Source organism: Mauremys reevesii, linkage group 3, assembly GCF_016161935.1.
Source record: "Mauremys reevesii isolate NIE-2019 linkage group 3, ASM1616193v1, whole genome shotgun sequence".
NCBI classification, from domain to species: domain Eukaryota; kingdom Metazoa; phylum Chordata; order Testudines; family Geoemydidae; genus Mauremys; species Mauremys reevesii.
The window spans coordinates 163,868,408-163,892,495 of NC_052625.1; the positions used below are offsets into that span (position 1 = coordinate 163,868,408).

The 24,088-nt window shown below is 42.4% G+C and overlaps 1 protein-coding gene and 1 long non-coding RNA gene across 2 annotated transcripts in view; one reads left to right on the forward strand and one right to left on the reverse strand.

Annotated features, from left to right (window-relative positions):
* Nucleotides 1-10,533, reverse strand: part of LOC120400098 (protein FAM83B-like) — an 88,839-nt gene extending 78,306 nt beyond the window's left edge. The window contains exon 1 of the mRNA XM_039528463.1: nt 10,370-10,533. The gene's annotated coding sequence lies outside the window, so the exon portion shown is untranslated. The remainder of the gene's footprint in view (nt 1-10,369) is intronic.
* LOC120400099 overlaps nt 1-22,319 on the forward strand; it is a 37,681-nt gene extending 15,362 nt beyond the window's left edge. Inside the window, exons 2-4 of the long non-coding RNA XR_005595533.1 lie at nt 14,644-14,726; nt 15,550-15,664; nt 20,956-22,319. This is a non-coding gene — a long non-coding RNA (uncharacterized LOC120400099). The remainder of the gene's footprint in view (nt 1-14,643; nt 14,727-15,549; nt 15,665-20,955) is intronic.
* Nucleotides 22,320-24,088: the final 1,769 nt, after the last annotated feature.

Genomic DNA, 24,088 nt, shown 5'->3' on the forward strand with positions numbered 1-24,088 from the left:
CCTTCGTCTAATTTCAAGCCTAAATTTCCTGACTGACAATTTATATCCGTTTGTCCTCGTGTCCACATTAGCACTGAGCTGAAATAATTCCTCTCCTTCCCTGGTATTTATCCCTCTGATATATTTAAAGAGTGCAATCATATCTCCTCTTATCCTTCTTTTGGTTAAGGAAAACAAACCGAGCTCCTCAAGTCTCCTTTCATACGACAGGCTTTCCATTCCTCGGATCATTCTAGTGGCCCTTCTTTGTACCCGTTCCAGTTTGAATTCATCCTTCTTAAACATGGGAGACCAAAACTGCACACAATACTCCAAATGAGGTCTCACCAACGCCTTATATAACGGGACTAGCACCTCCTTATCTCTACTAGAAATACCTCGCCTAATGCATCCCAAGACCGCATTAGCTTTTTTAACGGCCACATCACATTGCCTACTCAGTCATCCTACGATCAACCAGGACTCCTAGGTCCTTCTCCTCCTCCGTTACTTCCAACTGGTGCGTCCCCAGCTTATAACTAAAATTCTTGTTAGTCATCCCTAAATGCATAACATTACACTTCTCATTATTGAATTTCATCCTGTTACTAATACTCCAGTTTACAAGGTCATCCAAATCTCCCTGGAGGATATCCCAATCCTTTTCTGAATTGGCAATACCTCCCAACTTGGTGTCATCCGCAAACTTTATCAGCCCACTCCTACTTTTGGTTCCGAGGTCAGCGATAAATAGATTAATTAAAATCGGACCCAAAACCGAACCTTGAGGAACTCCACTGATAACCCCCCTCCAACCCGACAGATCACCCTTCAATACGACCCTCTGCAGTCTCCCCTTTAACCAGCTCCTTATCCACCTCTGGATTTTCATTTCGATCCCCATCTTTTCCAATTTAACCAGTAATTCCTCATGCGGTACCGTATCAAACGCCTTACTGAAATCAAGATATATTAGATCCACCACATTTCCCTTGTCTAAAAAATCTGTTACTTTCTCAAAGAAGGAGATCAGGTTGGTTTGGCACGATCTACCTTTCGTAAATCCATGCTGTAATTTGTCCCAGTTGCCATCGGCCTCAAGGTCCGTAACCACTCTCTCCTTTAAAAATTTTTCCATGACTTTGCATACTACAGATGTTAAACTAACAGGCCTGTAGTTACCTGGGTCACTTTTTTTCCCCCCTTCTTGAATATAGGAACTATATTAGCTAATCTCCAGTCAAACGGTACAACCCCCGAGTTTAGAGATTTATTAAAAATCGCTAACGGGCTTGCAATTTCACTCGCCAATTCCCTTAATATTCTAGGATGAAGATTATCCGGGCCCTGATTCACTTCCGTTAAACTGTTCAAGTTTGGCTTCTACCTCAGATACCGTATTGTCTACCCCCATATCTTCATTCCCGTCAGTCCCTCTACCACTATTCCTTAGCCCTTCATTAGCCTCATTAAAGACCGAGGCAAAATATTCGTTTAGATATTGTGCCATGCCAAGATTATCCCTAATCTCCACTATTTCCTCAACAAGGTCCTCGTTACTCACCTACCCTTGAGCAGTGCACCCACTGAGTGGCCAGCCATTCAGTAAGGGTTCAGGTGACTTGGGAATGACAGACAAGCTGTTCTGAAAACCCCATCAGCATCCAAACATATGCCAAGCCCCCACTGGAAAAAGCAAGAGGCCACCTGCACTAGTGCAAGCTTTTGAAAATTCCAAAATGAGGTTTCTGTGTTAACTACAAAATAGAGATAGGCACAAATAAGACAGGGTGGGGTAGAAAATGTGGAGAATACTGTTGCATCTCACAGTCTTATGCCATGTAAATCCATGGTCCTAGTTGTACAATAGACTAATAACGTGGATTGAGAACACAAGTTGTACTTGGTGGCAGCAAGATCCCTGGGTTCTGTTGCACTCAAATGTAGAAATTCTGTACCAGCTTCATTTAAATTAGAGACTTAATTGTTTTAGTGTATATGAATAATTTTGTAGTAGTGTGTCAGAACTGGTAGGGGGGCAGAGGAGGATAAATCTGTACCACCATTGTCTGCACTGAGGGAAAGCAGCCACCGCAGAGCCAATATGTGCCCTTCCTTGTGCAGTTGACTGGAAGGGAGCAGGGTAAGCCTCAACTCCATTCATCCAGTGCCTCCAATAGAATAGTTTATGTCCACAAGTGTTCCATGACAGAATTATATCTGTCACCACGTTTACTCCCTGCCAAGAGCAGGGGGAAGATTACAAGTCACCCACTGCAGTTTCTGTCCAAGGCTGCCCCATGATAATAGACTGCTCCTTGCTACAGGCTAGATTATCACTTCTGATAAAATATCTAAGTGTTTTTTTAATTTTTTTTCCTCACATTAGGACTTGAGAACTGTTTTCCAACAAAGGTTGTAATGAAGTATTCTAATACCCTTATTCACATTGGGTAGCTTTTTACTCCATAGACTGTCCCACTGACATCAAATGGGACCCTTTGATGAGTAAGGGCAATGTTTATAGGAGTTTAAGAATCTGCACCTCTATTTGTTACAAGTCTAGTAATTTACTGTACCATATTATCAATTGTAAAGGAAATAAAAAATTCTGTTCTATTCTATAAAGGTTTTATATCTTTCCCATCACTGTAGGATCTGCATGCCTTCCATGAATGTATTAAGGTAGTTCATTCCATTTCCAGAGGGAGAATTATGTGGTTAGTAGTTTGTTTTGGTAGGGAGTTTTTTTTTAAATTTTTTTTTGGAGGGGGTGTTGCAGGGGGATAGCAGTGTATACATTTTTAAAAAGTACTATGCATTTTAATAGACAAGGCAAGCTTGAAGTAGTACATCTTGCTCTTTGAGCAGCTGGTGGTGAGATTTGTGAGGATCCATAGTCTCTGTAGGAGTTCATTTCACAGCTTTGGCCTACTACATGTGGAAAAGACTATATGCTGCTGTAATGGTCCTTTTGGGGAGTGTGGCCTAGTGGTTATGGCTGCAACTCCTGCCTGCCAAGGGGGTTGTGGGGAGGGAAGCCTGGGCCCTCCTACCCCACCAGGCTCCAAACCAGGGCCCTTTGGGCTATGTCCTCCCTGGGCCTCATCCTCTTGTCCACCCACCTGGGGTCAGCTTACTCCAAGGCTTTCCCCTGGTGGGGGAAACTTAAACCACAATAAGTAAGGGGAGTTACTAAAGTCCAAGGTCCACAGGATACTTCCCTCTGTCTCTGGGGTGGGTCCTCCTTCCCTCAGGGCAGGCTCCTTTAGGCAGCTGTGTCAAAGGGCTTGGCTACACTTGAGAGTTACAGCGCTGGTGGTGGCGCTGCAACTCACTCCCCGTCCACACTGGCAAGGCACATACAGCGCTGTATCTCTCTGGCTACAGCGCTGGTTGTACTCCACCTCGATGAGCGTAATAAAGAGAACAGCGCTGCTCTTGCAGCGCTGGGGTGCCAGTGTAAACAGTGATTAATCTTACTACACTGTAACTGACCTCCGGAAGCTCCTCATAATGCTTTTAAGTAAAGATAACACTCTTTGTTTTGTTGTGATGCCTCTCTTTGTTTTGTTGTGAACTTGGGGCTCCCGGAGCTGCTTATCTAAAAAACAAGCACAGCTACTGTTTGCTCGAGCAGAGGCAGGCAGGGGGATGAATGTCCACAGCTAGTGTTTGCTTGAGGAGAGAAGCAGCCCCGGGGGTGAGGGAGCGGGGGAGGTGTTCCGTTTTGGAGCAGCTGCTTATCTGGTCTGTGAGGAAAAAAACAAAGAGGGCTGGGGGAAGGAGTCGGAACTTGCAAGGCAGGGAGCTGACACAGTGTCAGTTCCAAAAATCCACTCTCTCTCCCCCCCACGCTCCCTGGCACACTCCACCCCACCCCTCTCTTTTGAAAAGCACGTTGCAGCCACTTGAACACTGGGATAGCTGCCCATAATGCACCACTCCCAACACTGTTGCAAATGCTGCAAATGTGGCCACACTGCAGCGCTTTCCCTACACAGCTGTACGAAGACAGCTTTAACTCCCAGCGCTGTACATCTGCAAGTGTAGCCAAACCCAGAGTCTTACACTTCCCTCTGCTCTGCTGGAGCTGTGGGTCTGCTCACCTCCAGCTCTGCCACCCAAATGAACTAATTCCCTGCCTTTTAATTCCTCCAGCACAGAGAGCATTTGCTGCAGGTGTGGTAGGGTGAGGCTGGCTGAGCCCAAAATTATCCCTTAACCTCTTGTTGCCCAGTGTGGGGTTTGTACACCCAATCATACCTGCAAACACAATCTTTACCCTCATGATAGAGTCGTTGGTGACATTAATATTAATTTGTACACAAAGTATAGGGCTACTAATTTGAATAACCAGGAACCCTATTTGCATTAACTGGTTCTTCTTAGCTTGAAACTATTTCAGTACAAAAACTTCCATGTTGTCTGCCACACTGTTCTAAATATGGAAGTGATAACTTATTTTTTCCGTTACTCTTAATGTTTCTACCAGCACCATACATGAAATAGCTGATTAAACTATTACTTCAGATTAAACATTTCAGTGCAACTAATGAAATTAATCTCAGTGTCAGCCTAAAGACTCAATCAAATGAATATAGTTAGAGAGAAAACATTTCTTTTTAAAGTATTTTAAAACCACATTTTCCAAACACGGACCTTTCAAACTCCCATACCTCATGGATTTAGGTAACACCCTTATTAAAGTAAGTAAGTAAGGTAGAGTTTTCTTTTGGTCCAAAAGTGTAGAAACATTTAGGACCAGTTTCTACACTAAGATGTAAAGGTCAGTGGAAATTTTGTATTTGCAAGAGCCTCTCTTCTGTAATGGAGAGCAAAGTTTTAGTGACAGATATAAAAACTTTTGTTTTAAACGTGTTGCCCATTAATTTCATTTGGTGGCCTAGTTCTTACATTATGGGAACAAGTAAATAACTTTTCCTTATTCACTTTCTCCATACCGCTCATGATTTTATATACCTCTATCATATCCTCCCTTTGTCTCCTCTTTTCCAAGCTGAAAAGTCCTAGTCTCTTTGATCTCCCTTCATATGGGACCCATTCCAAACCCCTAATCATTTTAGTTGCCCTTCTCTGAACCTTTTCTAATGCTAGTATATCTTTTCTGGGATAAGACCACCACATCTGTACGCAGCATTCAAGATGTGGGCGTACCATGGATTTATATAAGGACAATAAGATATTCTCCATCTTATTCTCTATCCCTTTTTAAATGATTCCTAACATCCTGTTCACTTTTTTGACTGCAACTGCACACTGTGTGGATGTCTTCAGAGAACTATCTACAACTATACGAGATCTCTTTCCTGATTAGTTGTAGCTAAATTGCCCCCATCATAGTGTTTGTATAGTTGGGTGTTTGTATAGTTGGGGTTATTTTTTCCAATGTGCATTACTTTACAGTTATCCACATTAAATTTCATTTGCCATTTTGTTGCCCAGTCACTTAGTTTTGTGAGATCTTTTTGAAGTTCTTCACAGTCTGCTTTGGTCTTAACCATCTTGAAGCAGTTTAGTATCATCTGCAAACTTTGCCACCACACTGTTTACCCCTTTCTCCAGATCATTTATGAAAAAGTTGAATAGGATTGGTCCTAGGACTGACCCTTGGGGAACACCCAGGGCCGGCTCTACATATTCGGCCGCCCCAAGCAGTCATGCGCGGGAGACGCCCCGGAGCCCCGGGAGCAGCGGACCTCCCGCTGGCTTGACTGGTGAGGGTCCGCTAGTCGCGCAGCTCAGCTGGACCTCCCGCAGCTGCGGACGGTTGGCTGGTCCGGAGGCTCCGGTTGAGCTGCCACAGTCATGCCTGCGGGAGGTCCACCGGAGCCCCGGGACGACCGGACCTGCCGCAGTCATGCCTGCGGGAGGTCCAGCAGAGCAGCGCGACCAGCGAACCATCCGCAGTCATGCCTGCGGCAGGTCCGGTCGTCCCGGGGCTCCGGTGGACCTCCCACAGGCATGACTGCGGCAGGTCCGCCGGCCCAATCTGCCGCCCCTGACAACAACTGCCAACCCACGCGCGTGCTTGTCGCGCTGGGGTCTGGAGCCGGCCCTGGGAACACCACTAGTTACCCTTCTCCATTCTGAAAATTTACCATTTATTCCTACTCTCTGTCCCCTGTCTTTTAACCAGTTCTCAATCCATGAAAGAATCTTCCTTCTTATCCCATGACAACTTAATTTACATAAGAGCCTCTGGTGAGGGATCTTGTCAAAGGCTTTCTGGAAATCTAAGTACACTATGTCCACTGGATCCCCCTTGTCCACGTTCGTTGACCCCTTCAAAGAACTCTAATAGATTAGTAAGACATGATTTCCCTTTACAGATACCATGTTGACTTTTGCCCAACAATTTATGTTCTTCTATGTGTCTGACAATTTTATTCTTTACTATTGTTTCAACTAATTTGCCAGGTACTGATGTTAGAGACTTACCGGTCTGTAATTGCCAGAATCACCTCTAGAGCCTTTTTTAAATATTGGCGTTACATTAGCTATCTTCCAGTCATTGGGTACAGAAGCTGATTTAAAGGACAGGTTACAAACCATAGTTAATAGAACTCAAGTGTGCAACTGAGGAACTTTCAGAACTCGTGGGTGAATGCCATCTGGTCCTGGTGACTTGTTACTGTTGAGTTTATCAATTAATTCCAAAATCTCCTCTAATAACACTTCAATCTGTGACAATTCCTCAGCTTTGTCACCTACAAAGGACGGCTCAGATTTGGGAATCTCCCTAACATCCTCAGCCGTGAAGGCTGAAGCAAAGAATTTGTTTAGTTTCTCCGCAATGACTGTCATCTTTAAGTGCTCCTTTTGTATCTCGACCATTCAGGGGCCCCAGTGGTTGATTAGCAGGCAACTGGTTGTTTAGCAGCAACTGGTAAGGAAACAATCATATCAGTATGCTGATACTCTGGTCTGTGTTGTCTAATGTCTCTATGTTGATTTACTGCAGCTGAAGATTTTTCCTAGTGACTTCTTCTCAGCTCTGTCTTACTGCCTAACAGACTGCGAGTGGCTACATGAAAAGGAAACATCATACCAGATATGGAGTTATTGCTTGTGGCATGTTGAAAATGTACATAGGATCTTGCCTGCTGCATAGCTGCCCTCTATTGATGGTGTTTGTCTCAGGGAAAGTGATACGGTCTGCAGCCTGGGGAATGTTTTGTCTGTGACTACATTGTAGGCACATACAGGTATGAGCATAGAAATTTTGCTTATGTCCATAGCCATAAGGTCATTATTTAGTGATGCTAGAGCTGTGCCAATTGTCAGGCATCCAGGATGTCAGCTGATACCACTTTTTGGAACTTGGTGTCACTACTTTCTAAGCTATTTTTCCTGTGAATAGGAGGTTGAGACAGGGCAGTAGCTGAAGAGGTCTTCAGGGTTGAATGTTGGTTTCTGGAGAACTTTTGTATTCTTTAAAAAAGTAAGGTGTATACACTTTTCTGAAGGAGGCATGGACTGTTTCCATTAGTGGACATCGTCACTCTGTAGCCAGCAGGACCATGGATCCATTTCATCCATCCATGTTGAGACTAATATTTTTCAGGGCTTCTTGAGCCGTGTGTGATTGGGCCAAGGCAGGAGTTGAAGTAGCAGCCAGCTCTTTATAGTGCTCAGTGCTTGTGTCTGGGCAGTGCAGTGTGGGTTGATGATCTGGTTCACTATGTGACCTAGCTCTGCTGGCCATCATTCTGCAGGATTGCTTGTGTAGGAGTAGCAGGCCAGTTTTGCCTCTTTTACGGCAGTGGTGTAGTCATCTAAAAGTTGTTTATGCTGTTGTGGATGAATCTGGAATGTTTTATGCCACTGGTGTTTTCATGTTCTGCCCATGTGCTTCATCTGTCAGAGTTTGTTTGTGAACCATGGTGATCTCTGGTATGTGGTGGGAGGAGGTTGTTTTGGTCCAAGACATCAGTGAACATCAGCTGATTATACTATTGTATCAACTCACTGGTGGCTTGCCTTAGTACAGAGGTGCCTAACCTATGGCCCGCAAGCCATATATAGCCCACCAGAGCATTTCATAAGGCCTCCGGCCTGCTTCAACACAATATACTAACAGTCAATTCATTAGTGTTTACACACTTGTGTAAACTAAAGTGACATAAACATGATGAGAAAACAGACAATACTCTACATATGTATTTAGATAAAAACAACCTATGAAACAAGTTGAACTTAAAATAAATTAATACCGGTGATTATAAATCTTATTAAAATATGGAGCATCTGTTTAGCCCACACAAGGTTGTGTTTAAGTTTGTCACCCTCCTCTGTAATAAGGTTGGACACCGCTCCCTTAGTATGTGTATAGCTTGTTTTGCTACAGAGCAGGGGTGGCCAGCCTGTGGCTCTGAAGCCACATGCGGCTCCTTGCATAGGCACCGACTCCGGGGCTGGAGCCACAGGTGCCAACTTTCCAATGTGCCAGGGAGTGCTCACTGCTCAACCCCTTGCTCTGCCACAGGCCCTACCGCCACTCCACCCCTTCCCGCCCCCTCCCCTGAGCCTGCACTGCCCTCACTCCTCCTCCCTCCCCACCCCAGAGCCTCCTGCATGCCACAAAACAGCTGATCAGGAGGTGCAGGGAGAGAGGGGGAGGCACTGATCAGCGGGGCTGCTGTGGGTGGGAGGCTCTGGGAGCGGGGTTGGGGCTGTGCTGATACAGGGCTACTGATGTATTACTGTGGCTCTTTGGAAATGTGCAATGGTAAATTCTGGCTCCTTCTCAGGCTCAGGTTCGCCACCCCTGCTAGAGGATCGAAAACCTAAGTGGTTCAGGAGTTTTTGGGAACAGACCAGTTTTGTTGCTGTTTATGTTTACTGCCCATTCCCAATCAAATATAAAGCTATTGAATTGTGATTTTTTTTATTTCATTATAAACATTTCTTAGATCCCTGAGGACTGGGCCCTATATGACATTGTTCAGGTTAGCAGGACCTTTGACATTTTAACCTCAGCAACAGCTGCTGTAAAGGTTAGTTAGTAGAGGTGCTATTTTTAATAGCTTCAAATAGGTAACAATGTTTTACTACATTTATTTTAAATTTTATTCTTGATAACTTTACAACATGAGATGATCAGCTACTTGAGTGACAGGGGCTAATATAAATCCTAAAATAGATGGTAGATTTATACCAGAACAGTTTTGTCCACTCAGTTATGACTGAATTTATTTCTTGGGTCTCATTGCAGGGTTACATACTTCAAAGCTCAAAACTGCAAAATTTTAATCTGAGTAGTAGTCTCATGAACTTCACCTGAAATCATTATGAATAAGGGTTACTCTCAACCATATAGGTTTGCAGAATTGGGTCGTACCTGACCAAGATGACATAAAAATGAACATAAGTAACCTTTGATAGATCATTAGTCTTCAAAGTAATTAGGAGCCAAATTTGTACACACTTTGTAGCTATCCTCTTACTTTATTTTAGTGAACCAGGTTTTTTGTTTTTGTTTTTAAATAAAAACACAATTGTTATAGTGCATTACAGGCCTGAACCACCTTCCACTGAAGTCAGTGGAAAACTCCCAGGGACACGAGTGGGTGTTGGATCAGGCCCTAACTTTAGCTTATTCTACAACCTACAGAGCCAAATCCTGCCTTACTAACAGAAGTAACCACAATAGCCAGTCTCAATTTGAGAAAGGAATGCTAAACACTTGTAATTCCCAGTGAATTTAATTGGACTTGTGGGGTACTCAGCACTTCTCAGGATTGGATACTATCACCTTAACAACTGGCAGAAAATGAAATGAACCTTAAGACAACTTTTCTTCAATATGTTTTCCCAACAGCCAAGGACAAGAAAGAAAGGGGACAGTCTTTTTGTTATGCGAGTGTACAGTGCCTAGAACAATAGGGCACTGCCTGGAACCTTAGGCACTGCTAAATAATAATTAGTTTAGCAAAAAATCAGCAGGTGAGAGTTGTTTTCAGTTTTTGTTTCTTAGCCACGTGCATCCAATTCTTCAATGGGGGGGTGTCAAGATTTCAGGAGAAAAAGGAAGTCAGGAGAAGTTATGCCAGTGACTTCAAGAGAACCAGGATTTCACCCTATTGCCTTAATTTAAAATCTCATCCAAGTTGTAGCAGTCATGTCAGTAGAAACATTATTATAAACAGCTATCAATTTAGCATGTACAACTTAGTTTTAATATAAACCTGTGACAGAATTGCTCCTGGGCTCGCAGCAAGCCACTGTTTGGGTGTACAAAACAAAGAGATCTTTCTTTGGCTGTCACCTCCTTAAGGCAGGACACCACATGCAGCAGTTTCACCCAGCAACAACAACAAGCAAAGCACTGGTAGCAAATCACCCACTTGTCCGAGGTCAGACCTACCTTCCCTCGGGGAGGCTTTGACAGACAGTAGTCTCTTGACAGTTCTTCACCCCAGCCGGACTTCTCTCACTGAGTGGGAGTTAGAGATCTGCTCTCCCTCCTAGGTAGATTCCAGCTGAGTTGTGCTCTCCCTTTTTACCCCTCCCTCCAAGCCTGACTCCTACTGCAGGTGTAGCTGGGTGGGGCTGATTGAGCTCACAGCAGCTCGTTAACCCTTTCCTGGCCAGTGTGGGGTTTATGTATCCAATCACAAAATCATTAGTAGTTTAGTAGGAAAAAGTAAATTTGTTTACTTCTACTTGCATGAAGTTGTGTTTCACCCTCCCCCACCCAAACATCCTCCATTCTGGCTTCATTGCACAATGATATTGCAGCTGTTTTTGTGCTCTGATGGCTGTGAAGGTAGTTAACTTGTCCTGGCACCCTTCATTTTTCATTCAATTTTACAAATCAAATTCAGAAATCATTATGATCAGTAAAACAAGGCAAAAGTGAATGGGGCCTTGTAACAGGTGGGTCCGGGGCTCAACCCTCTGAGGGGAGGAGGGGAGCCACACTGGCCCGCTGGTCTCACGGGGGCTCTGTCCTGTCCCTTTAAGGCTAGGCAACAAAGACAGAGTCAGTTGGGGCTCAGGCTTTTTGCTGCAAGGCTGAGCTGCAAATAGTACCAACAGTCTAGGAAAGGCCCAGGCCCTCTGGTGCAGGGGCTGGGCTGCAAGCAGTACAAGGAGAGCTCAGGCCTCTTGTAGCAGGCTGAGCAGCAAACAGTATAGGGACTCAAGCCTCTTGTAGCAGGCTGAGCAGCAAACAGTATAGGGGCTCAGACCTCTTGTAGCAGGCTGAGCAGTCTGGTGAGGGGGATAACTGCCACCTGTGAGTGGGGTGGCAGGGGGGACACAGGCCCACCCACTCCACTGTGTCCCGGCCCGGGGCCCTAGGCAGCGGTCGTTACCGCTGACGGTCAGTGGGGATCCTGACCGCAACACACTGACATGGGTATTGTCTGATCAGTAGCCTGACTGAGGTCGGCTGCCCCCGGGCCACTTCCAATATCCCCCTCTTGTCCTACCTAGTCCGCGGCGTCTGGTCCCGGGAAGTCCCACTGCATGGGCTCCTCACAATCTGGGCTGGGGGGTAGATCGGGTAGTTCCCCGGGGAAGTCCGGCCAATCCTGCTCCAGGGGTTCCTCGGGGTAACAGCACGGTAGCGGGGAAGCTCCTACGGGCTCCTCATCGTAGGTGGCACGGGGAAGCTCCAGCAGGTCTTCCCAGTAGCGAGGTGGGGTGCTCTCCGGCCAGTCCAGGCAGCTGCCCGGGGCTCCAGCGGTTCCTCCGGTAGGAGCTCCCTCAGGCAGGTCTGCTCTCCCCAGTGGCTGGGCACTGACTGGGCTGGAAGGGCCGGCCTTTATCCTTCCGGGTCGCCGTCTGACCCTCTGAGGGGCGGGCTCACCACTCTGTAGCCCCGCCCCTTCCTGTGTCCGGGGCTCAACCCTCTCCGGGGAGGAGGGGAGCCACACTGGCCCGCTACAGGCCTGATAAATGATTTGGCAGAAGTGATATTCAGTTAAATAAAGACTCAAATCTTCCTCCAGGTTTCTGGATATTAGCTTCTGTCTTCAGAAATATAACAAAAAAGAGTTTGGGAACTCTTCCCTTGAAAGTTCCTTCTCGGGAAATTGATTGCAATGAAAAAGAAAAGGACTGAAAGTGACATTATGGCTAAATTTTCAAAGTACAAACTTGCAAGTTATATGTGCACAGGAGCCAAAATCAGCTGGTGAATTCTTATTCTATTAATTTTCAAAACAAATGCCTGAAATTAAGGCGTTTACCTGGCTGAAAAGCAGTCACAGGTCCCAAAGATAAGTGCAAAGTAACTGCAGCCACAACTGAGCAGTTGATTGTACCAAGGGTAGATCCTGGTACTAGAGTCATGTTGAGTCACCCCAGACAGTAAGAGATGGTGAGACACATGCTGGAGTACAGGCCACACTACAGAGCATCAAGATCAAGTCACTACATGCTTCCCAACTGTCCTCAAACTGATGTGGAGCTCCTGGTTGCACTGGGATGGCTTCTTCTAACAGCCACCAGTAAAGAGGGACCCACCAAGAATACAATGGGAATGAAAGTTAAGCTGCCCACTGCTTAATAGCTGGGCTGAGAAAAAAATGGTGGTGCTCCAAGCAGGATCACTTGAGAGAAGCATGTCTCAGGTAGCAGCAGGCAGTCCAAGTAGCTCCTAAATCCCAGCATAAACACAGTATCCCACAACATTGTGATTCCTCAGCAAGCCCTATAGCAGCCCGCATTGGCTGTCCATGGCTCTGCCATAGAAACACTGGATGAACAGCACAGGACACTAAAAATTAAAAATATCCTACATTAAAATGCAACAGGAGGGTGGTGAAGCACTGGAATGGGTTACCTAGGGAGGAGGTGGAATCTCCATCCTTAGAGGTTTATAAGGCCTGGCTTGACAAAGCCCTGGCTGGGATGATTTAGTTGTTGTTTTTCTTGCTTTAAGATGGGGATTGGACTAGGTGACCTCCTGAAGTCTCTTCCAACCCTAATGTTCTATGATTCTATGAACAGTTTAGAGTTGAATTTGAGGATAGTAGCATTAATTATCTTAATCCAATATCAGTGGGTGGATTGTGTGGTCTATGGCGATAATTAAGTTCAGTGGCTATGGGTTCGTCAAATTATTGCCCAAAGTTAGGGGATTCAAGAAATCACTTGCATCCAGTTGAACCCCTTTGGGGATTCCATAGCAGTTGCATTCTCTAGTCAATGCCATGTTGCTCCTCACAGGTATAGCTTTTGGCAGGTGCAATTCATTTATACCCTAGTTATACTCTCCTTTGAAAATATTATGTTGGTACAAATTCCCCTTATGCTTGTTTTTACAAAATCATACTGTTTAATAGGGAAATAATCTCAAGTGTTGTGACCTGTCTCAGCTCAAAGGATTTCCATTCAAGAATTTTTATGTAAGCCTACCAATATCTGAAGAATAGGTGATACAAAGGCAGTCAGATGATTTTTAGTGCCTATAACCATTTTTGTACGGGGTGATAAAAGAATAGTGATAAAAAAAACAGTCCATGGACTCCTTAATGTAATCTGAGATGTGATATACTATGCTGATACAGTAAATCACAAATAACTGCTGTGTCTGTGAAGACCAAAGCATGACACATCAGGCTATAGTGCTGTGCAAAAGGAGATGTCTAAAGCTCCTTCATTTTTAATGTGACCTTAACAAAATGGTATTTCTATTCTTGGTATAAAGGTTGTGCTAAGAATTGAAATAATGTTTGGGTACTGTTAACCTATACTGGAGCAAATTTATTCCACATGTGAAATTTAAATCCTTGAATTAATTGGTAAAGGAAGAAAGTTTGTAAGATCAATTCCAACATAGAAAGAGAGCTTCTAGCAGGTACCATGGTTTCCAGTTTGACTTGCCATTGGCAGAATCTAGCTAACCTGGCATGGGTTTCATAGCATGAAATCAGATTAGCTCTTTTCCATTATCTATGAGTATTGCATCTACTGTTCATATTTATAAAGATTTAGGATATAAATGGACTCAAGCAAAAAGACACTACTTGCAGCAACAAATTATTTCTATTATATTGTTTTTATACAGAGGATACAATTAAGGTGGCTGCTGCCAGCCATAGTTTTTAATGTTGGCTGTTAAGGAGGATTGTCCATTCTATGCTAAATCATGCAGACTCATACCAGTATTGGTTACAAAGATTGTTCATCTTGGTGGCAAAGACCTAGTTAAGGAACATTGACTATCCAGGTGAAATATGATTAAATAGAGTTGAGATATTTATCACAGTGACCAAACTGACATACTGACAGATCTAGCTACTTAACAGGGACCTATTTGGGTGGTGAATGCAAGTAAAATCTAAGGCTTGTTCTGCACAGCATGTGTGAGATCAGCCCTCCCTATACCAATGGATTATAGATGAAGGGGGATGGTGGTTTGTCTCCCAACCAGCCAGGATTAGGAATTTGGGGATACACTCTGTCTCATTGAATAGGTATTAATCCTCCATGCCATGCCAATAGAGGTTGGATCAATGGCAATGCCTTGTGCAGTCTCAAACAGCACTGCAGACAAGCTTAGAATGTGGGATTATGAAGCACAAATTTAGGATTCAGAATTGTGAGGCCAAGGTCACTGATTGTTGTGTGAGCACTGTACAGTAATTGCAATTGCATCACAGCTTTAATCATCTCACCTCATTTCAGAACCTGCCAGGACTGTCAACTTTCAGATCCTATTTCAGTTGCATTGAGAGAAACTGTTAACTTACCTTTTTAAAGGTGAAAAGGTAAGTTTGTTCTGTTCTGATTAGTGCCTACACTGAGAAAAAAAAATCTACCAACTTTGAATCATTTTAAAACTCCTGCTTTACCTGTTGGTTGGATCATTCCTAACTACCTTGCACCAGTCTTCTTCCTGAATAGTATCCTGGCTCAGACGTGTTTCTAAATTCCAAATATTTTATGATTCTCATCCTACCCTTTGGCTGTTTGAAACAGTGAATTGCTAAATGGCATCCTAAAAGCCAAACAGTCCCCTAGAACTCTCAGTTTGCATTTGACATTTACATAAATTGCATTTACCATGTGAAACATCATGTGTTTATACATCAGTTTGATCAAGCAATCATATTTATGTGAAGATGGTAAGCCTAATCATAGCAATGATTAATTAGGAAGATAGGCTAATTCATCTTTGTAACAAAACAAAAAAATCCAGAGAGGTAGGAGTCACATAGTAAAATGGTTGGAGTTACAGATATGGAAAATGATCATATTTTTAAATTATGTTCCCTTTTAGCAATGATAAAAGAAAATCTCTCCTAGTGAGCAAGGGTGTTTGAATGACACAAAGTGCACAGTGTATACCATTGTACTGAGTTATAAATGTATGGTAAATCAATATAAGGCAGAATGTAATTGAAGGCTAATAAAAAAAACAACAACAAAAAGTTTAACAGAGATTTCAGAAGTAAAGCAGATGGTATTCCTGCAAATTTTCTCAAAATCGAAGCAGCTTTTTGAATAAGCTCCCATTGTCTTGATGGCTTTTGGTTTAGGACCTTAATATACAATATCAACTCTCAGAATGAACTCTTGATGTCTTCTTAGATGTGTTGCACACAAGAACATAACTATTCTGAATTTGAAAGGCCACCTCTTGCCTCAGGAACATAATGAAGTATAATGATGACCAGCTGCACCATCAGTTAATATTTATCACAAGGTATGTAAAATGCCTACACTTGGGGAAAAAAACAAGTACATTGTCATATCCGGTTTCTATTATTTATAACCAGATGTCAGAAGCAATAAACTTTAATTGAGATGTCATGCGAGAGAGCAATAGCACTTGAACTTTGACCAATATGTAGGAGAAACTACTAGAATGTTAATAGCATTATACAAAGATTGGTATATATTAATAGAAGAAATGGCTTTGTATGAAGAAATAATATATTGCATAAACAAATCTCCCAAAATCTGTCTTAAACTGGGGAAATTTTGTTGCTCATCTCAAAAGTAACGCAGATTGGAGCATGGATATTTTGGTGAATGGATGCATTAATAATACCAAAACAGATCATTCCAGCTTGTGATACGAACAAAGCACTATTTGAAGATTGCTTCACAGGTGGATTGTTTAACAGCATCCCACGTAATCTTCCATACCTGCTCACCCATACAAAAAAAAATTATTTTTTTAGTGTCAGAGTTGCATATATCTCCCTGCTCACCTTCACTCAGCTGACATAATGGTTTCCTGATGTGGGTGATATTCCTAAAGGTCACATCTTCATTCTCTCTTCTCATGATGGACAGTCTGATATTAATGCTTAAGAGTGTGACAATAAGTGTGACATTTTGTCATGATCATTTGAATACTATGTAGCAGGCAGCAATATCTGATAAACAGCAGCTATGAAGAAAACATTATTTCAGGGCATTGTGAGAGCAGCAAGACCTTTTGGTGTGCTTCCATCTGTGCAACAGGACGCTAGTGCAAGGAAATCATGAGAGGTCCTCTTTATCCACTAGAGTTGATAAAACTGGAAAACTATAATTTTTTTACAATTTTGTCCAAACTGCACAGTGCCAGTGTGTAAGAGTTCCATATGGGCAATTGTAAGATTTTTTGTTTTACCATTCAACATCACATATCTTGACTTCACCATGCTGATAGTGGAGCAATAAGAAGGTCTAATCCAAAACCCTGTGAAGTCAATGGAAACACTTTAAAGTTGTTTGGATCAGGCACTAAACTTGCTGAAGCATGAAAACATGAAGAAATAGGGAGGGTGCGTGGGGAAGAGACTACACAGAATGTTGATTCCTATTTCTACTACAAATATTTCACACACAACTGCTAAGTTGATGGCCAATCATCTGATTCTATTCTCAGACTAGTTCTGCAATGTGTTGGCTCCATTAATTTAAGTGGAATTGCCCCTGATTTGCTAGGGTTAATGAAATCAGAATCAGGCTCACTTTGGATCCACATTCACTATGGTTTACATCACCTCTGAATTTGGCCCATTGTCTTTTATAGTGCTAAGAGTTAGTATTAGCTGCAGTAGCTGATTGTGATTAAATAAATGATCACCACTTAGACCTAGATCCTGCAACCACTGAAATAATGAAGTGTCACAGGGATATTCATGTGAGTAAAGTTACACATCTGTTTAAGTATCTTGTGATGATAGTAACAAAATATGTATTAGCAAAAATAATACTTAGCACTTATTTGTGCTTTTCATCTTCAAACTACTTGACAAATATCACCTAATTAATTTGATAAGTACTAATGCTTTCTCAGACCCCCATCTGAAATAATCTGTGTTGTTTTGGTCACCATCTTACTTGAGGTTTGTCAGTAAGTTGTAGTTTTAAAACCGACCTGCACATCTTTTTCACAATTTTCTAACATTCCTCCCCACATTAAGATATTCTAGAATTATGGTTCTTGTGCAATCTTGTTTCCACCCTCTTGTACATCCAGCCTGTGCACTGAAAGAGGTAGTGTCCAATGGAAAAAAATTATGTGGGCTCATGTCATTAAAGTTGGCATCATAATGCATACACGCCAGGGAGACAAATCAAGGTTGACTGCTTGACTTTGTAACCTAAATAACATTCTTTTAATGTCATTTTAATAATGTAATTTCCACTTTGGGTTTTTGTTTGTTTTTCAGGGGAAAAGATTAAAACAACTGCTATTGTGTGCTACTGTAGCAACTCCTCAGTCATAAATCAGGAGGGTTTGACCACTGAACCAACCTTCAGCACCATAGCACAAGGTTTACTAATTGATCTACAGGAGTAACTACATTAGCTGGCAGCAGCAGCATAAGGCTTTATCCGTGGAGGAGGGGTGTACTGAGGGAAAGAGCTGGTTCTCAGAAGAGTGGTTGGTCAGAGAAGCTCAACCAGGCTCTCTCTCTCTTCCCTCCCCATAGGAGCTTGAGAGCTCCTGCCCCATGTGGTTGCTGCAGCCAGGAGTAAATGCACAGCTGCACCCTTATGCTGAGTCTGGGAGGTGGTCAGGAGGACTCCAGACAAGCTCTTCGCCTCTTCTCCCTCGCATTACTGCTTTTCCAGTATGTTGGCTGCTGCTGCACTTATGACAGCCTGAGCCCAGCTCTTAATAAGCATCATGTTTAGTTATTATTTTGACAGGCTGCAAAAATGTTCTTGAAGGACACAAGAAAGAGAAGGGAAATATTGATTTTCAAAAGTTTCTCTCTCTGCAAAAATTGAACATAATTTTATTGTGACAAAGACAAGGCATTTCTGTTACCAGGGGGCTTTCCATTGCAAAATTTCAAAGTCCTGATGCCAGCAATGGAGGAGTAACAACGGCTAAAAAAAAAGGCATAAGAACCCTTTATAAGTAAAAATGTTAGGTCACCTAAATATGGGGACTACTATAAATCCCCCCCCCCGCTTTTTGTTGTTTTTAATTCCTCCATGCAGTTTTTCTTTTGGATCCCGCTCTTTGGCCTCAGCAGTATATCTAACTTTGTTTACTGTGAAATAATAACATCATAAACTTCATAGACATATTAATCCAGGGTTTCACAAACTGGGGGTCGGGACCCCTCAGGGTGTCACGAGGTTATTACATGAGGGGGGGGGTCATGAGCTGTCAGCCTCCACCCCAAACCCTGATTTGCCTCCAGCATTTTTTAATGGTGTTAAATATATTTAAAAGTGTTTTAATTTATAAGGGGAATCACACTCAGAGGCTTGCTATGTGAAAGGGGTCACCAGTACAAAAGTTTGAGAACCACTGTATTAATCACTTAGTTACAGTGTCAGTTAATCTTGGTCTGGGAGATTTCATCTCCCACACTCTCTGGGCTGGGAGGCAAGCAACTGAACTAAGTTCAATCATAAAAATGTAGCAGCTTTAACCCAAATAAGGTAGAAATGAATAAATAAAGAGTGTGATAAAGAGGGGAAATATTTCCATCTATTTGGCATGCAGATAGCACCAATATAACTAAGGCTCACTCTGGCTTTTCTGTGGAGTGGAGGTTGATGGTGGGCTAGAGAAGAGTCAGAGTCACAATTTTAAAAAAGTAGAAGGAATTTTGACAAAAATGTGTATCTTTATGGGTCAGGAATCTCTTATGCTGTAAAAGTGAACAATCTGGAAAAAGCTTTGTAGGTCACCTTTAAGTAAATAACTTACCTGAGTCAAATCATTCATTAAGCAGTTAACTGCAGACAAATGGTCTATGACATGTCCTAGGAGCCATTATTATAATTATGACTTTATTAGATAGTCTGTATTTTGGATTTCAAGTTATCAATACCAGGTAAGGACCTTTGCATATTACAGATTAAAAGGTTCTCTTCTGTAATGTTTTATTAAGCAGTATGAGGATTCTAGCTTGATTATAAGACATGCATCAGGCATTATCATTATCACATTACACACATTCATATCTAGGTGAGCAAAGTACACTGATAAGTACACTGATTTCAGTTGGAGATACTGTATTGTGTTGACTTAGTATTAACGCCAATATATTTTATTTGGAATTTTACAGTGAGTTGTTAAATATCTCCCTGGTAGGCCTCTGCCAGTCACAAACTATCTAAACTTGGAAGAGAAGCAGACTGAGAATAATCCATATGCAACAGCAGAAGAAAACTCAACAGAGTTCAGTATAAATGCTGAAGTGTATTCTTTACCTTCTAAGAAGCTTGTGGTTCTCCAGATCAGAACACCATTTGTAAAGAACAAATTTTATTGTTACTCAGCTGAAGTTGACACCGTAGTGGGTGGGAATGAACTGAAGCATAGCAACTCACAGTAGCTTTTGTCAAGCTCTTTTTTTTTATTTTAAACTAAAGATATATGCAATTTCTCCCACTCCTAAGCATATTATACAATCCCACTCTGGCTAAGATATACACAGCCATTTTGGAAATAATCAATTATTATTTCCCCTAAAAATGCAATTGTCCATGCCATTTTCAAAAAGATAGCACTGGACCCAGAAGACCTTTCAAACTACCGTCTCCTATCCAACTTTCCATTCAGAAGCAAGAACATAGAGAAAGCAAAGACTTTCAGGCTCTAAAAACTTGTAACCTCTGCCAACATCTTGGATTTCCCAGGTGACTTGCACTCGGGTTTCAAATATTGTTACAGGAAAAAGAGTATTCTGATAGCACAAAAAGATGCCATTTACATAGCTATGGATTCAGGCAATATTGCTATTCTCATCTGACTAGACTTCTTTGCAGCTTTTTACAGAGGTGTCTTCAAGTGTTCCTCATCCACCAGCATGACCTCGCTGGATTAAATGATGCAATATTACAATGGGTTGTCCCTTTCCAGCAGAACTCAAAGTGTTGATGACTTAGGATTTGAGTACTACTTGCACAGTCCCACAGAGAGCCATAATAACTCCTTTTTTCCTCTTCAACATCTACATGAAACCACTTAGAGGGACAGTGAGACACCACAGTATGCGTTGCCAATAGTATGCTGAAGGCATCATAGTCAATCCCCACCCTAACCATCATCTCTTATTTGCTATAGAGTTGTCTGTGCTCTTCTCCTATTGGCCCATGATGCCAACTGCCCACTTGTAAAATTTTCAGACAAACACCTTTGTGCTTTTTCCTAATCTGCCCCATACACTTGGATGTACTCCACATAAACATCCATCTTCAAATCCCTCCTCAAAACTCTCCTTTGCCATGATGCCTACCAAAAACTGGGCAAGGGATAGATTGCTGGTGTGTTGAGAACACAACCTATCATTCTGACACAACTGTCACTCTGTTTACTTGTACTCCATCTGTTCCCATCTGTCTGTATCCATCTGTTGTCTTATACTTGGATTGTAAGATCCTTGGAGCAGGGACCAACTTTTTGTTGTGTGTTTGTGCAGCACCTAGTACAGTGAGGTCCTGACTTATGACTAGTGACCCTAGGTACTATTGTAAAACAAATAATAAAATAATAATAATTCCCTTTGCATTTCTTATTTTCCACAGATACCACCAGCTGCCACTACTAAGGCGGTCACAATGCCTACAAGAGATCAGCTCCTAGAAGAACAGCAGCTGGCTCAAACTTACCCTGCCAATCTTAATCCAAACTCAGTTTTAAGCTTGTAATACTTGGCAGAAAGTAACTATTTTTCATGCATGGTGATGTGATTGACACACTGACTGCTGCTCTGATGACACCTTCTTCATGCACTGTGTTCACCCAAGAGAGCAGCCTTGTCGCTTCTAGAAGGGACAACCCATGCACCTGCACCCGCTCTCTACCACCTCGTCCTCTTTATTCTCCAGAAAATTCTAGGCATAGGCAGGAGTCCAAACAAACTCAATGAGGTTGACAATAGGAATTGCCTATGGGTTTGATTCTTACTTGGGTCAACTCTCCTCCCCGCACGTTGGGCCAATGTATGAAGGAATTCTCGCCATGGCACCAATGTGGGGGGAGGAGTGATGAGCACACTCACAATTGATGCAGTCACATTCATGGGCTAGGATTGGGACGAGGGAGTAGAGAGGTCTTATATGCCTATTGCCTATGTATGGACTACAGTAATAGCAGAAAGAAATGTTGGCATCACAGCATACCAACACAGAATGTTGGTATTATCCGTGAAAGTAGACATGGGCTAATTATTAATCCAATATTGGCCCCTAAATGCAAATTTATGTTAAAGTATAAAACTGATTTTGTTATTAAAATAATGGCCCTCTATGTTTTGTTGTTGTCCCCTTGATCCCTCTTCTGTTCTGGGCTGCTACTACCAGAAGGTATGCATCAACATTTCTTAATGTGGCCATCTTAGACAAAAGATTTCACACACACTGCTAAGCATATTGGATAGTTTGCAAGAGACCTAGTTATGTGGTGAGAGGATGGGTAGTGAAAGAGCAAAGTTGCCTTCTTTGTCATTGGTGACGGGAACAACATAGTCAAAACAATTAATGAAGGGAAGTAGCATGTGACAGTGTTGGTTATTTTGTTTGACCCTTCAAAGTCCTGGGTATTGACCTGTAATATTTAGCCAGACCCTGAAACTGCAGAAATTATTGCAACCATATATAGCACCAGAGTCACTGAATGCTCATTTCCATTACCCAGGTAAGCAGCTTGGTTGCTACTAATTAAGCCAGACTGGAGCCAACTAGTCAACTGATAGATCTAAGGGCAGCAAGGATGGCACATGCTGATTGTCCTCCCTTACCTGCTGTGTAAATGAAAGTGTTGCTGTTTTCCAGGAGTACTTGCAAACCTTTAATCTTGAAAACAAATCTTGAGAAGAAGCTCAGTCCCCAGGTGGCTTTCTGGCTCCACCTTTCTCCAACACTGCCTCTCCTCTTATATCCTCCCCGGCATAGGCAGTCCAGCAACACTTCTGTAAATCCACCCCTAACTAGTAAATAGCAAAGGCAGCTGAGCTTGGGGCTTTGACAGACAAAGAGCAGGTTCCACCGTTGTGCTAGCTGTTTGACAGCAATATTAGAGACACAAGAAAATCCCTCTGTGTTATGACATTTGCAGTCTATATTTCTGATTAAAGTTCTCAAATGTTCTCTTCTTCCTCACTTGCTACAGAGACAGAGTTATTGTCTATACAGTGATCAGGATTTCTAGAGAATTTATATAAGAGGACCTTCGTGTTTTTAATAATCTGATTTTGAGGAGTGATTGTCTAAAGCATTCACAACAATCACTAATGGGGGCTTTCAGCAACAGAAACAATCTACTTCCATTCTCAGCCAGTGACCGAAAGCATGAGCAAAACTCCAAAATGACTAGCTCACATAAGTCACATGATTGAGCTGCCCCAGAATTATCATCATCTAGATTTATCTTGGGACACTTGGGGAAATGAAGCACAGGCCAAGGATGAAGTATGTAAAGGAGCAATGATTTCACATACATGATATGAGCTGTGAATAAGGTGAAAGCAATAGGCAAGGTTTAGTTTGTGTATATTATGGTATAAAGACTGCTAGCAAGGACAAGACTGCACCCAGATTTGCGCAATGTAGATTTGGCTGGGGGGACAAAGGCTTAAGTTCTGTTTTGAGGACTAAAGTGGGAACAGAGTAGTGCACGCCCTCTGCACAGGGGTGACTTTCATCCCCTGTACACATGCTGTATAATGCTCAGTGAATAAGGCAGCTCTGCAATATTTATTTTTATCCTCCATGTAGTGAAGCCCTATCTTATTGACTGACTATCGTCCCACTGGTGGACTGAGTGAGTACAACCCCCTGTCACATTCAGTCGCATCATCCATCCTAGCACTGAGGGACCAGAGGTGCTCAGTTTCACCGGTGTAAATTAGGAGTACGCACTTTTACTTTACTGGGTTTACTCCAGATTTAGTGTTGTAATTGCAAAAAGTTTTGTGCCCAAAATGAGGAACCAGTCTGTAGGACCCATGGACTCTACCTATATATCCCTTTGTCTTCCCCACTCTCTGCACATTAAATGAGGCAAGGGTCCTGAGGAAATGAGAGTGAGTTCTCATGCAATTGAAGACTGTATTGTAATGAGCACGTACACTGGGGCAGAGGTAACACTGGCAGACTTGCAAAGCTTGTGCAGAGATCAAACCTGGAAACTATAAACTGCAAAAATGAAAGCTTTACAAAGTTAAGAGAACTTATAAATGTTCTTCTTTACAATGGAAATGCATAGGCAACTTAACCATAGCAGTCACTCCCTGTTTCAGCTATTATATACACGTGTGCATGTCTGTGTATCTACAGAGATACCCACACCCATATGTACATAGGCTTTCATGCCCATGTGCAAACACGCATCCAGTGTTACTTTATATATTCCTATAGTTTTTGAAATCCCTTCTTAAATCTTACTTCTTTCAACTAGCATTCCACCTCAGCTTTACATTTGGATGCTACCCATTGCCATTCCTGAGCCATGATTAGATTACAAAACAAAGTAAAATTAAACAAAAGAAAAAAAACCCAAAGCATTAAACAGTAACATGATAAAAATAATTGCAACCCTGAGTGAACATAGACAAAAAATGGTCTCCCAAGGGCTGCTCCCTCACTTTGCTTATTTTATCACACACCCAACCTCTCATGTGATGACATCTTTACTTGTTGAGTTACACTGGGAACAGTG